This window comes from Cetorhinus maximus, chromosome 19 (assembly GCF_964194155.1).
Source record: "Cetorhinus maximus chromosome 19, sCetMax3.hap1.1, whole genome shotgun sequence".
Taxonomy (NCBI): Eukaryota; Metazoa; Chordata; class Chondrichthyes; order Lamniformes; family Cetorhinidae; genus Cetorhinus; species Cetorhinus maximus.
This window is the reverse complement of record NC_135897.1, coordinates 91,731,664-91,744,214: the sequence shown is the minus strand read 5'-3', so window position 1 is coordinate 91,744,214 and position 12,551 is coordinate 91,731,664. Positions and strand designations below refer to the sequence as shown.

General features: G+C 54.3%; 1 protein-coding gene across 1 annotated transcript in view; it reads right to left on the bottom strand.

Annotated features, from left to right (window-relative positions):
• LOC144694033 (choline-phosphate cytidylyltransferase A-like) overlaps positions 1–4,233 on the bottom strand; it is a 56,691-nt gene extending 52,458 nt beyond the window's left edge. The window contains exon 1 of the mRNA XM_078564380.1: positions 4,148–4,233. The gene's annotated coding sequence lies outside the window, so the exon portion shown is untranslated. The remainder of the gene's footprint in view (positions 1–4,147) is intronic.
• Positions 4,234–12,551: the final 8,318 nt, after the last annotated feature.

Genomic DNA, 12,551 nt, shown 5'->3' with positions numbered 1-12,551 from the left:
TGCACCGTTCCTGTCGACAGTCTCAGGTGCCACAGAAAGCCGCTTAATGACACTGAGCCGTTTCTCTTTCTTTGTACTGTGCCATTGATCGTTTTAGACCTGGTGCTGGAGAACCAGTCGGCAAGCAGGCATCTGTTTAAAGTCACTTCCTCATAACTCCTGTGAGCTCATGAATGGAGCCCGAGGATTGTGGGGAGCAACTCACCATTCATGATGTCACAGGAACAAGCATTCCACACACAACGTCTGTCCAAAATAGGCTGTCTTGACAAAAAGCCAAATCAATAATCAGGGAAACTAGAGAAATAAAAACCACAGCAACTCCACCAGGGGAACTGACATGTTGGGCTTGGAGATTTGAGAAAGGGCTTACACAATAATAACTTGGATTGGGAGACCGTAAGAGGAGGAGAGAAAAAAAGACTTTCATTTCTGTTGATATAAAAACAAAAAACTGCGGATGCTGGAAATCCAAAACGAAAACAGAAACAGAAATACCTGGAAAAACTCAGCAGGTCTGGCAGCATCGGCGGAGAAGAGCACAGTTGACGTCAGCAGAACTATCGAAGGGTCATGAGGACTCGAGATGTCAACTGCGCTCTTCTCTGCCGATGCTGCCAGACCTGCTGAGTTTTTCCAGGTATTTCTGTTTCTGTTTTTGTTTCATTTCTCTAACTTGTTTAAGAAAATCAGGATACCACAAAGCAGTTTGTGGATGATCCATCTCGGCCTCCAGCTGAGGTCCCCAGCATCACAGGTGCCAGTCTTCAACCAATTTAATTCACTCCACGTGATATCAAGAAATAGCTGAAGGCACTGGATACCGCAAAGGCTACAGGCCATACCAACATTCCAGCAATAGTGCTGAAGGTTTGTGCTCCAGAACTAGTCACACCCCTAGCCAAATTGTTCCAGTACAGCTACAACACTGGCATTTACGTGACAATGTAGGAAATTGCCCAGGTATGTCCTGTACACAAAAAGCAGGACACACCCAGCCCAGCCAATGACTGCCCCATCAGTCTACTCTCAATCATAGCAGCGATGGAAGGTGCTGTCGACAGTGCTATCAAGCAGCACATACTCAACAATAACCTGCTCACTGACACTCAGCTTGGGTTTCCCCAGGGTCACTTAGCTCCTGACCTCATTACAACCTTGATCCAAAAATCTGAACTCCAGAGGAGAGGTGAGAGTGACTGCCTTTGACACCAAGTTTGAATCATAACTGAATGTGGCACCAAGGAGCACGAGCAAAACTGGAGTCAATGGGAATCAGAGGGAAAACTCTTCACTGATTGAAGTCATACCCAGCATAATTATGAATGTTTCAGGTCAATCATCTCAGTCCCAAGACTACAGGAGTTCCTCAGGATGATATCCTAGGCCCAACCATCTTCAGCTTTTTTTAAATATTCGTTCATGGGATGTGGGCGTCGCTGGCTGGGCCAGCATTTATTGACCATCCCCAGTTGCCCTTGAGAAGGTGGTGGTGAGGTGCCTTCTTGAGCCGCTGCAGTCCATGTGGTGTAGGTACACCCACAGTGCTGTTAGGAAGGGAGTTCCAGGATATTGACCCAGTGACAGTGAAGGAACGATGATATAATTCCAAGTCAGGATGGTGTATGGCTTGGAACTTGCAGGTGATGGTGTTCTCATGCATCTGCTGCCATTGTCTTTCTTGGTGGTAGAGGCTGCAGGATTGAAACGTGATGTCGAAGGAGTCTTGGTGAGTTGCCTGTGCAGCTGCTTCATCAACGACCTTCCCTCTATCATAAGGTCAGAAATGAGGATATTCTCTGATGATTGCACAATGTTCAGCACCATTCGCGACTCCTCAGATACTGAAGCAGTTTGTGACCATTAAACGGCAAGAACTTGACAAAATTCAGACTTGGGCTGGTAAGTGGCAAGGTACATTTGTGCCACACAAGTGCCAGGCAATGACCATCTCGACCAAGAGAGAATCTTACCATCTCCCCTTGACATTCAATGGCATTACCTGGGAATTCTGCAGCAACGAACTCACCTCCTGACTCCCCAAAGCCTGTCCACCATCTACAAGGCACAAGTTAGGAGTGTGATGGAATACTCCCCACTTGCCTGGATGAGTGCAGCTCCCACAACACTTGACACCATCCGGGACAAAGTAGCCCACTTGATTGGCCCCTCCCCCACTACCTTCAACATTCACTCACTCCACCATCAATGCACAGTAGCAGCAGTGTGTGTACCATCTACAATTATGCACTGAAGGAATTCACCAAGACTCCTTCGACAGCCCATGTCAAATCCACGACCTAGAAGGACAAGGGCAGCAAGTGCTTGGGAACACCACTGCCTTCAGGTATCCCTCCAAGTCACACACCATCTGAAAGACGACACCTCCAACAGTGCAGTACCAAACCTCTGACAGCGCGGCACTCCCTCAGCACTGACCCTCCGACAGTGCGGCACTCCCTCAGCACTGACCCTCTGACAGTGCGGCCCTCCCTCAGCACTGACCCTCCGACAGTTCGGCACTCCCTCAGCACTGACCCTCCGACAGTGCAGCACTCCCTCAGCACTGACCCTCCGACAGTGCAGCACTCCCTCAGCACTGACCCTCCGACAGTGCAGCACTCCCTCAGCACTGACCCTGCGACAGTGCGGCTCTCCCTCAGCACTGACCCTCCGACAGTGCGGCACACCCTCGGCACTGACCCTCCGACAGTACGGCACTCCCTCAGCACTGACCCTCCGACAGTGCGGCACACCCTCGGCACTGACCCTCCGACAGGGCAGCACTCCCTCGGCGCTGACCCTCCAACAGGGCAGCACTCCCTCAGCACTGACCCGCTGACAGTGCAGCACTCCCTCAGCACTGACCCTCCGACAGTGCGGCACTGCCTCAGTACTGACCCTCCGACAGCGCAGCGCTTCCTCAGCACTGACCCTCCGACAGTGCGGCTCTCCCTCAGCACTGACCCTCCAACAGAGCGGCGTTCCCTCAGCACTGACCCTCCGACAGTGTCGCGCTCCCTCAGTACTGACCCTCCGACAGTGTGGCACTCCCTCAGTACTGACCCTCCGACAGTGCGGCGCTCACTCAGTACTGACCCTCCGACAGTGTGGCACTCCCTCAGTACTGACCCTCCGACAGTGTGGCACTCCCTCAGTACTGACCCTCCGACAGTGTGGCACTCCCTCAGTACTGACCCTCCGACAGTGTGGCACTCCCTCAGTACTGACCCTCCGACAGTGTCGCGCTCCCTCAGTACTGACCCTCCGACAGTGCGGCACTCCCTCAGCACTGACCCTCCGACAGTGCGGCACTCCCTCAGCACTGACCCTCCGACAGTGCGGCACTCCCTCAGTACTGACCCTCTGACAGTGCAGCACTCCCTCAGCACTGACCCTCCGACAGTGCAGCACTCCCTCAGTACTGACCCTCCGACAGTGCGGCACTCCCTCAGTACTGACCCTCCGACAGTGTCGCGCTCCCTCAGTACTGACCCTCCGACAGTGCGGCACTCCCTCAGTACTGACCCTCCGACAGTGCAGCACTCCCTCAGTACTGACCCTCCAACAGTGCGGCGCTCCCTCAGCACTGACCCTCCGACAGTGCAGCACTCCCTCAGTACTGACCCTCCGACAGTGCGGCACTCCCTCAGTACTGACCCTCTGACAGTGCCGCACTCCCTCAGTACTGACCCTCCGACAGTGCAGCACTCCCTCAGCACTGACCCTCCGACAGTGCAGCACTCCCTCAGTACTGACCCTCCGACAGTGCAGCACTCCCTCAGCACTGACCCTCCGACAGTGTCGCGCTCCCTCAGTACTGACCCTCTGACAGTGTGGCACTCCCTCAGTACTGACCCTCCGACAGTGCAGCACTCCCTCAGTACTGACCCTCCGACAGTGTCGCGCTCCCTCAGTACTGACCCTCCGACAGTGTCGCGCTCCCTCAGTGAGCCCCGGGACTGATGCTGGTTGATTTCCCGCTGATGGATGGAGTTTGTTTCCGTTGATTCGGGTTGAATGAAATTTAAAAATCTTCACATTTCAGCGCGGCTGCTGAGGGCGGGAAACATCCCCGACCCCCCCCGCGGGCCCAGCCCAGCCCCCCGACCCCGGCCCCCCGGCCCGAGCCCCCGGCCACACTCACCCGCCACTCCCGCTCGCGCAGCTCCGCCAGACTCTCGCACTCTCGCCCCGGAACCGATTTCACGGCGGCGACAAGGACCCGGAAGCGAAAAGCTGCCCCACACCAACAACAACAACAACAACTGGGGCCCGAACACAGCTTCCGGCCTCAGAGAAACCGAGACTCTCCCTCCCCTCTAACCCCCCAGCCCCTCTCTCCCCCCCAGCCCCTCTCTCCCCTCTAACCCCCCAGCCCCTCTCTCCCCCCCAGCCCCTCTCTCCCCCCCAGCCCCTCTCTCCCCTCTACCCCCCAGCACCCCACACCCTCTATTCCCCCCACCCACTCTACACCCCTCCCCCCACACCCTCTTCCTCCCCCCCACCACCTCAACCCCCTAATTCCTCCTCCCTCCACCCCATCCCCCCATCCCCTCTAACCTTCCACACCCTCTATCCCCCCCACCCCTTCTACCCCCAGCCACTCTACCCCCCCCCAGCCACTCTACCCCCCCCCCAGCCACTCTACCCCCCCCCAGCCACTCTACCCCCCCCCCAGCCACTCTACCCCCCCCCCAGCCACTCTACCCCCCCCCCAGCCACTCTACCCCCCCCCCCAGCCACTCTACCCCCCCCCAGCCACTCTACCCCCCCCCCAGCCACTCTACCCCCCCCCCAGCCACTCTACCCCCCCCCAGCCACTCTACCCCCCCCCCAGCCACTCTACCCCCCCCAGCCACTCTACCCCCCCCCAGCCACTCTACCCCCCCCCCAGCCACTCTACCCCCCCCCAGCCACTCTACCCCCCCCCCAGCCACTCTACCCCCCCCAGCACTCTAACCCCTACCCCCTCCAACTTCTACCCCCTCGCCCCTCTAGCCCCCCACCCCCACTATGACCCCCAACCCCTCCACGCCCACCAACCCCTTAAATCCCCCACCCCCACACCCTCTAACCTACCTATCCCCCTTCCCCCCCCACCCCCCTTCCCCCCCCACCCCCCTTCCCCCCCCACCCCCCTTCCCCCCCCTTCCCCCCCCACCCCCCTTCCCCCCCACCCCTTCTACCCCCCCACCTCTTTTACCCCCCTCTCTCCCTTCTACCCCTCCACCCCCCTCTTCACCTCTACCCCCACCCCCTCTACTCAACCAACCCCTCTACCCCCCCAACCCTCTAACGCCCCTTCCCGCTCTACCCCCCACCCCCTCTAACCCCCAACCCCTCTATCGCCCACCGCCTCTACCCCCCACCCGCTCTACCCCCTCCCCATCACCCCCTCTACCCCCTACCCATCCAGCCCTCTCCGACCCCCACTACCCACTCCTCCCCCCTCTACCCACTCCTCCCCCCTCTACCCACTCCTCCCCCCTCTACCCACTCCTCCCCCTCTACCCCCCGTCCACCCGCCCTCTACCCCCACCCCCCTCTACCCCTACCCGCAGCCCCCTCTACCCACCCCACCCCTTCTACCCCCCACCCCCTCTACCCCCCACCCCCTCTACCCCCCAACCCCCTCTACCCCCCACCCCCTCTACTCGCCCCAACACCCTCTACCCCAACACCCTCTACACCCCCACCCTCGCTACACCCCCACCCCCTCTCTATCCCCTCTCCCCCCCACCCCCTACTCACCACCCCCATCCCCTCTAGCACCTGCCCTCACCCCCTCTACCCCCCCACCCCCTCTACCCCCCCCACCCCGTCTACCCCCCACCCCTTTTACCCCCAGCACTCCCCTCTACCTCCTCCACCCCTTCTTCACCTCTACCACCACCCCCTCTACTCAACCAACCCCTCTACCCCCCCAACCCTCTAACGCCCCTTCCCGCTTTACCCCCACACCCTCTAAACCCCAACCCCTCTACCGCCCACCCCTTCTACCCCCCACCCGCTCTACCCCCCCAAACCCTCTACCCCCCTCCCCATCACCCCCTCTAACCCCTACCCATCCACCCCTCTCCGACCCCCACTACCCACTCCTCCCCCCTCTATCCCCACCCCCCTCTACCCATACCTCCCTCCCCCCTCTACCCCCACCCCCCTCTACACCCACCCCCCCCTCCCCTCGGCCCCCTCTACCCCCCACCCCCTCTACTCCCTACCCCCTCTACTCCCTACCCCCTCTACTCCCTACCCCCTCTACACCCCCACCCCCTCTACTCCCCCCAACCCCCTCTACACCCCCTCCCCTCTCTACCCTCCCCCCCCTCCCCCCCAACCCCTCTCCACCCCCTCCCCCCCAACCCCTCTCCACCCAAACCCTCCCCCCACCCCCTCTACCCCCCCCACACCCCTCTACCCCCCCCACACCCCTCTACCCCTACCTCCCTCCACCCCTACCTCCCTCCCCCCTCTACCCCCACCCCCTCTACCCCCACCCCCCTCCCCTTGCCCCCTCTACCCGCCCCACCCCCTCTACTCCCCACCCCCTATAACCCCCCAGCCCCCTCTACCCCCCACCCCCTCTACTCCCCATCCCCTCTACTACCCCCTCTACACCCCCACCCCCTCTACTCCCCCAACCCCTTCTACCCTCCTTCCCCACTACCCCCCGTACCCATCCTCTACCACCTCCTCCCCCCCACTCTCCCCTCCCCCTCTACCCCTCCCCCTCCACCCCTCACTCCCCCTACCCCTCCTCCCCCTCTACCCCTCACTCCCCCTCTACCCCTCCCCCTCAACCCCTCACTCCCCCTACCCCTCCTCCCCCTCTACCCCTCACTCCCCCTCTACCCCTCCCCCTCTACCCCTCACTTCCCCTCTACCCCCCCTCTACCCTTCCCCCACTCCTCCCTACCCCTCTACTCCCTCCACCTCTATCCCCCTCCTCCCTCCACCTCAAACCCCTTCCCACTCCCCCTCCACTTCAAACCCCTTCCCACTCCACCTCAAACCCCTTCCCACTCTCCCCTTCTCCCCCCTCTATCCCCCCTCCTCCTCCCCCCTCCTCCTACCCTTTCCTCCTCCTCCCCTTCTCCCTCCTACTCCCCCTTTCCTCCTCCCTCCTACTCCCCCCTCGCCTCCTCCCCTCTCCCCCTTCCCTCTCTGCTCCCCCTCCTGTCCCCTCTCCCCCACCGTCCTCTCTCCCCCGTCTCCCCTCTCCCCATCCCCCTCCCCTCTCCCTCTCTCCTCTCCCCATCCCCTCTCCCTCTCTCCTCTCCCCCTCCCCTCCTCTCCCCCTCCCCTCCTCTCCCCCTCCCCTCCCCTCCCCTCCTCTCCCCCTCTCCTCCCCTCCCCTCCTCTCCCCCTCTCCTCCCCTCCCCTCCTCTCCCCCTCTCCCTTCTCCCCTCCCCTCCCCTCCTCTCCCCCTCTCCCTTCTCCCCTCTCACCCCTCCCCTCTTCCTCCTCCCCTCTACCCCTCCCCTCCCCCACCCCCTCCCCCTCCCCGCTTCCCTTTACCCCCTCCCCTTTACCCCTTCCCCCTCCCCTTTACCCCCTCCACTCCTCTCCTCCCCTCCCCCTTTTACCTACCCCTCTCCCTCCCCTCTCCCCCACTCCCCTTCCCCTCCAGCAGATGCTGCCCGCCTCCTCCAGACAGGGCCCCCCTTCACTACAAACACACTCACTGCTCATAACCATAGCGCTTAACCACGCCCCACCCCACCACAACAGTCACAAGCTCCCTCAGGCACAGCACCACCGCCACCCACCCAACTCCAGCAGGAATCGGACCTCAACTTGTCCAGTTCAAAGTGCCAGCCCAGCTCTGATGAGCCAAATGGCCTGCTGTATTGCTTGCAGCCTCCAGTGTGAGAATCACATCCAATAACAACTGGGATTTATGTTGACTCTATGGGATTTTAAAAATCCTTAATTTATGGTCCATAAATGATTGGGTGCACCAACACATGTGTTGTGACGTGGTTTCTGCATTGTGTGTGCTTTTAAAGAAATTAAAGAGGAGAAGAAACAATAGCGTGAAAGAGCAATCCCTTTGGATTGCTCTTAGTGAGCTTTAAATAGGAGCAGTATAATTAGAAGAGGAAGATCACAAAGATTTGAGAGAGAAACTACATAATGGGGAAATAACGGTGAGTTTAATAGAGACCTAAGTGGCATAAGTGGAACAGTAAAGTTAATCCCGAGGCTTTTCTAAGCTAAACTGTGACTCCAGAACAAGGCATGTTCAGGACTGCTATGCATAATCATGGAATCATACAATATTGCTGAAAAAAGTGACATGCTCAAAAATGGACAAACACAAGAATACCAAATCTCAAAAGGAACAACAATTTATTCTGCATGAGAAGACATGCTGACTGGTTGGCAAGTTGAAATGTCCCACACTTTCACAGGTAAAGTACTGACCATACTCAACCAGTCCATGCTTGCAAAACTCAAAACATAATGTCCAATGTTAGATGTGATTCCATGATTGACAACACTTAATAAACAATCCCGATTACACTAAGAATTTCATGAACAACCAATTTAAGTTTATCATTTGGGCTCGCAGCTTAGCTCACTTACACGTGTTGGAAGCTACATATATTCACACACAGCGCCCTGTTTCCTGCAAACAGAATGAACATGTCCACACATTACACCTTTCTCAACTAAACAAAAGCTCGAGAGACAGCTATTCCCTCGTTCATTCCCCATAGCAATGCATTGACCAGAGTCGACTTGCCTGGTTTAAACTTAAATAAAAGCTTGGCAGTTAACTTGTCCCTGGTGCATTATCCATGACAACACCTCTACCAATTACAGTCCTCTTGCCAACCAATCTGCGCTCTCTTCTCATGCAGTATCAATTGTTGTTCCCTTTAAAATTGGCATTCTTGTGAATCTGTCCTGATGAGTGCAAGACAAAATGCTTCGACAGCATGTCTCTTTTTTCAGCAATCATACAATAATTACAGCAGAAGGAGTCCATTTGGCCCATCAGGTTTGCAGCTGCTCTTTGAAACGCTAATTCAGTTAGTCCCACACCCCCACACTCCTGCAATTTTTCTCCTTCAAGTAATTAACCAATTCCCTTTGGAAAACTTTTGATTCTTAAAAATGTATCTATTCATAGGATGTGGGTCTGACTGACAAGACCAGCATTTATTCCCCACCCCTCGTTGCCTTGGTGGCTGTCACCTTCTTGAAATGCTGCAGTCCCTGTGGTGAAGGTACCACCAATGGTGTTCTGAGATAGGGAACGTGTCCGAATCTGATGGCTTGGTAGTAGCTGATTGTTGCATCCATTTTTATTATTATATTTCATTGTAACAGCTTTGATACAATTGATTGGCTTGCTGGGCCATTTCAGAGGGTAGTAAGAGTCAACCACGTTGCTGTGTGCCTTCTTGTCCACCTTGACTACCTGTTCTGCTGACTTCAGGAATTTGTGAACATGCAATCCAAGGTCCCTTGGATCCCTTACACTTCTTAGAATTTACTATCGTGTATTCCCTTACCTTGTTTTTGTCTCGAAATGCATTACCTCACACTTCTCCATATTGAATTCCATTTGCCACTTTTCTGCCCAACTTCCCATTGATATCTTCCTACAGTCTACACCTTTCATCCTCACTAACCAAGTCCTCACCACTTGTGACATTTAAAAGGTTTTCCTCGTGTCTCCTCTGGCTCTTTTGCTAATCACCTTAAATCTCCACCCTCTGGTTATTGATCCTTCAGCCACTGGAAACAGCTTCCCTTTCTTTACTCTATCTGAACACTGTACCAGCTGTAGCTCAGTTGGTAGCATTCTTGCCTCTGAGTCAAAGTTCTCGATTCAAGTTCCACTCCAGGGCTTGAGCACAAAAATCTAAGCTGGCACTCTATTGCAGTACTAAGGGAGGGCTGCACTGTTGGAGGTGCCATCTTTCAGATGAGATGCTAACCAAGGCCTCAGCTGCCCCCTTCCTTGTATGGATGCAAAAGATCTCGTGGCACTTTTTTGAAGAAGAGCAGGGGAGTTCGCTCTTGTATCCTGGGCTAATATTTATCCCTCAACTAACATCTCAAAAACAGATGATCTGGTCATTATCACATTGCTGTTTGTAGGAACTTGCTGTGTGCAAATTGGCTGCCGTGTTTCCTACAATACAATGGTGACTACGTTTCAGAACTACTTCATTGACTGTAAAGCACTTTGAGATATATGGTGGTTGTGAAAAGCTTTGTGTAAATGCAAGTCATTCTTTTCAGGATTTGAAAAACCTCTTATCAAATCTCCTTTTAGCCTTCCTGGCTTTATGGAGAACAACACCAGCTTCTCTAGTCTAGCTATATAACCCTGGAAGCATTCTAGTAAATCTCTTCCATATTCTTACCAAAGCTTTCATATTCTTCCTGAAGTATGGGCCCAGAAGAATCCCTTCTTCACGTGCAAGAAGCGAAGTTGGGGAGTAATTGTGGAGACAGTCAGATGTTGGAAAGGGGATGCAGATGAGCTTGGACAGCTATCTAGTTACCAATCATCTACTTATCTTCTGATGTCTTGCACTTTGAGGTTTGGCCAGATTACAGTCTCTGTTCTGGTGGAAGCTTGCAATCTTAAACTGACTTGACATCATACATAGCGGACACGTCATTATTAGACGCTGCAAGACGTGCCTATCAATTAAGAGCTTTTTTTAGTTGCTGGCCATCCATTTCATGCTGGGGTGAGAACAAAGTGAGAGGCTGCATTCTCCTTTGAAGTCCTGGGGGGTGAGGTTTTCTCTAATGGCTATAGGCTTTCTTTGACACATCTCATCACGTCTTGAAAATGTCTCAAAAGCACTTCCCAGGCAACAAATCGCTTTGAGGAACTGCAAGCGATAGCCTATAAATTAAATGTTGACTATATCGGTACCCAAAAATATCATGCATCTGCATTTTATTACAGGCATTTTATCCCAGTTATTTTAAGACAATAAATGGCACAACATTGAAAGATAAACAAAGATTTGCATTTATTTAGAGCTTTTCCCAACTTCAAAGTATCCGAAAGCACTTCAAAACCAGGGTAATATTGAAGCGTAGTCATTTTTGTAATGTAGGAAACTTGGCAGCTAATTTGTGCACAGCAAGCTCCCAAAACAGCAATTGAGTAAATGTTCAGATCATTTGTTTTAGGTGCTGGCCAAAATGCTAAGCTCTTTTGTGTCCTTCGTGGGCACAACGGCCATCAGTCTAACACCTCATCTGAAAGGCAGCACCTCTGACAATGCAGCACTCCCTCAGTACTACACTGGTCTGTCAGGATGGATTTTATACAATCTTCTGGCTCAGAAGCCAGAATGGCACCACTGAGTCAGAAAGCGGACACCTCATATGTTTGTCCGCCAACATTTGAGCACTTGAGCCTGGCTGCCACCCCAGTACCAGTATTGAGGGAGTCAAAGTTACCATCTTTCATATGAGGTGTTAAACCAAATCCCAGTCCATCCTCTCAGGAGGAAAACTCTCCACTGGTTGGAGTCATACCCAGCATAGAGGAAGATGGTTGTGGTTGTTGGACAGCAATCATCTCAGTTCCAGTGACTCAATGGGCCGAATGGCCCACTTCTGCTCCTATGTCTTACAGTCTTCCAGGACATCGCTGCAGGAGCTCCTCAGGGTAGTGTCCTCGGCCCAACCATCTTCAACCGTTTTATCAATGACCTTCCTTCCATCATAAGGTCAGGAGTGGGGATACTCGCTGATTGCACAATGTTCAGCACCATTCACAACCCCTAAGATACTGAAGCAGTCCATGTCCAAATGCAGCAAGGCCTGGGCAATATCCAGGCTTGTGCTGACACATGGCAAGTAATATTCGTGCCACACAAGTGCCCGGCAATGACCATCTCCAACAAGAGAGAATCTAACCATCACCCCTTGATATTCAATTGCATTACAATCAATTAATCCCCCACTATCAACATCCTGGGGGTTACCTTTGACCAGATACTGAACTGGACTAGCCATATCAATACTGTGGCTACAAGCGCAGGCCAGAGGCTAGGAATCCTGCAGCTAATAACTCACCTCCTGACTCACCAAGGCCTGTCCACCATCTACAAGGCATAAGTCAGGAGTGTGATGGAATACTCTCCACTTGCCTGGATGAGTGCAGCTCCCACAACACTCAAGAAACTTGACACCACCCAGGACAAAGCAGTCCACTTGATTGGCACCCCATCCACAAACTTTCACTTCCTCCATCACCGACACACAGTAGCAGCAGTGTGTACCATCCACAAGATGCAGTGCAGGAGCTCACCAAGGCTCCTTAGACAGCACCTTCCAAATCCACGAAATTTCGTACGTGGCTCTACTCAAATTAGGGCAAGGGAGTTCTCGCTGGTGTGCTAAGCCAATATTTACCCCTTAACCAAAGTCACTAAAACAGAAAAAGCTGTAAATACTCAGCAAGTTATTGCAGCATCTGTGTAGAGGAACAGAGTTAACATTTCAGGCTGTGATCTTTCACCAGAACTGGGAAAAGCTAGAGCTGTAATAGGATTTGA